This window comes from Nannospalax galili, unplaced genomic scaffold (genome assembly GCF_000622305.1).
Source record: "Nannospalax galili isolate Female #2095 unplaced genomic scaffold, S.galili_v1.0 scaffold940, whole genome shotgun sequence".
Classification (NCBI taxonomy): domain Eukaryota; kingdom Metazoa; phylum Chordata; class Mammalia; order Rodentia; family Spalacidae; genus Nannospalax; species Nannospalax galili.
The window spans coordinates 1081085-1083856 of NW_008346079.1; positions in this window are offsets into that span (position 1 = coordinate 1081085).

The following is a 2772-nucleotide window of genomic DNA, read 5'->3' on the forward strand; positions in this document are numbered from 1 at the left end:
TTCCTGAAAGGACTCTGCCTGTATTGGAACAGGCCAGTCTAGTGACCTCATTTCAACTCAATAACCTCTGCAAAGATCCTGTTTCCAAACAAGGTGTTATTTTGAGGCTACGGTTTGGGGCTTGTTATGAACCGATGATTGTGCCCCCTTTTCATTGTAGAGGGATAAACTGAGGCCCCCATGAGTAGAAGGAAGGCCCAGGGACAGAGCCACAACCCTCGCTGGGTAGAAGAAAGGCCTGTCCCGTGGGCTGCCCAGGAGGGACCAGGGCCCTTAGTGTGAGAACAAAGGTGGAAGGGGCTGAGGCAGGTGTTTAGGAGGCTCCTGCACAGGGTCCGGGAGATGCTGAGCAGGGCGACTTCTCAAATCTTTTTCCCTGGACTCTTAGGGCCCAAGATCTCCACACTCCAATGCTTCAGGACAGGGAGAGTCCTGGGGGTGGCGGGGAAGGGACTCCAGCAAGCTCTCTCAGCTCCTCCAACAACTGCCAGCACATAGTAAGACTCCGTAAATCTTTAATAAAAAAATACATGCATCAATCCACTCAAGCCCTGAAGAGCCAGTTTCACTGTAAGATGACCACTGGCCAGGCATGGGCTCAGCGTTCATCCTATAAGGTCTTTTCTTCATTTGGTTTCAGCTTCTCTCAAGGGAGTCATTATCACCCACAGCTGGGGAAACTGAGGCCCAGGTCACCCGATACCAAAGCTCCCATCCTCTGGATTGGCAGACATCAACTTTTCGTATTCCTTGAACCATCCCAGCAACCTCAGGCCCCGGAAGCCCCCTGCACACAATGGGTTTGTGATCATTAGGTGAATCAATGGATTGTCTGGTGACCAGTCTCTCCAGCTGAAGTAGACTAAGCCACAAAGAGCCAAGAAGACATCTGCAAGTCCGTGAGACCCCCTAACGCAGTGCCTGGCACCCTGCAGATGCTTGGTATATATCTGTGGAGTGAATGGCACCCGGCCCCTGAGACAAGCTCTTCAGTACATAAATTTCAGCTCCAGGCACTTTGAAGATCCCCCCAGGGGACAGCAGCTCTCTCCTTATCATGTGCTCAGCCCCCCAGCCCCTCCTGGCCCCCTGGGCCCATCCAGGCCAGGGACCCAGGGCCGCCAGAGCCAAGAGATAAGAGTGATGGATGGCCAGTTGCCTGGCTCCACTGAAGCCTGGAGTTTCCTGGGAGCTGGAGCCAGTGGATGATTCCAAAGCCCCTCGGAATTTGAGTAGAGAGGCAGGGAAGGGCGGAGGCCATGTCATGCTGCAGTGTCCCTATCTCCCCAGAGATGCTGGACCTGGCAGGAGGTTTCAGCACCCCCTGGCTGCCTTGATCTCTTTCCATGTTGACAAGGCATCCTTTCAGCATGTGCCGGACACCGGGGCCCATCACAGAGCATCCAGGGAGAGGCAGGAAGGCAACCCTCCTCCACTCAGACTTTGGTCTCAGAACAGATTCAATTCTCAGTAATTCGGGCTCTGCCATGAATTGAGTCCTAGACAAAGGAAGAAGGCACAATGGCTGGGCCTCAGTTTCCCCATTTGAATAAGACATGAGAGAGATGTTCTGCTAAGAGAAGCTCTGCTAAGATGGGACTCAAGGTGCCTAAGAAGGAACGAACTACGGCTGAGCAGAAGGCACGGCCCAGATGGGGACCGGCTCCTGCTCAGCCCACACACAGTCAGTTTGCTTGTTTAACTAATTTAGGTTTATTGATATGTGGTCTCGTGTGGCCTTGTCTAGTGGCCAAGGCTGGCCTTGAACTCCTGATCTTCCTGCATCTACCTCCCAAGTGCTGGATTACAGGCATGGCAGCCACACCTGGTTTATTTGTTCGATCACTGAATCAGAAATCAAGATTATCTTTCATCTGCTGATGGACCTCTAGGCTGTTTCCACTTCCATGTTACCACAAATAGAGCAGCAATGAACATGATGTGAACGAGTCTCCGTGGTAAGCTATGGCGTTCTCCAGGTATACACCCAGGAGGGGTTGTTCTATCTTTAATTTTTTGAAGAACCTCCAAACTGATTTCCATAGTGGCTGCATTAATTTCCACTCCCACCAACAGGGAGCACAGGTTCGTCTTTCCTCACAGCCTCTCCGTTTGTTCGTAGAGTGCTTGATGATAACCAGTCTGACAGATACATGGACAAAATGGAATATCATTCAGATGTAAGAAATGTGAAGTTTAAAGGAAACGGATGAGCCTGGAAGTGTCCTATTAAGATGGGTGACCCAAACTCAGAAAGAAAAAAACCATGTTTTCCCTCATATACAGATCCTAGCCTACAATGTATACATGTGTGCATATATGTAAAAGAATGAAAGTGTGGAACAGTCTAAGGGCTAGAAAGAAGGCCAAGAGAGAGTCACCTCAGGTGCTAAGGAAGCACGAGTGTAGGCCAAAAGTCACGGACTCAGGGAAGAGGACAGAAAGCTAATTATTTTTTCTACTTTCAATTCCATCATCATTGTTTCTTCTTTTCTCGTAGTGGATTTGTGAATTTGGCTTTCTGGGCATTGACAGCCAAAACCATTTTTGCATTCAGAAAGACTCCAACATGGGTTATTCATTTGAGGCAGGATTATGAAAGTTGGGCTTTCTATAGTCCATTGACCATTAGTGCAATAGAAATTAGGCGTGACTAGCCGCTGAACACATTTGTCACGTTTGAGCCACTTAGCAAAGTGATTTTTTAAAAGTTGTTTGGGGGGAGAGGTGTTTTGTAACCTGAAGTTTCCCCCTTTTTTCCTTCTGTTTAAA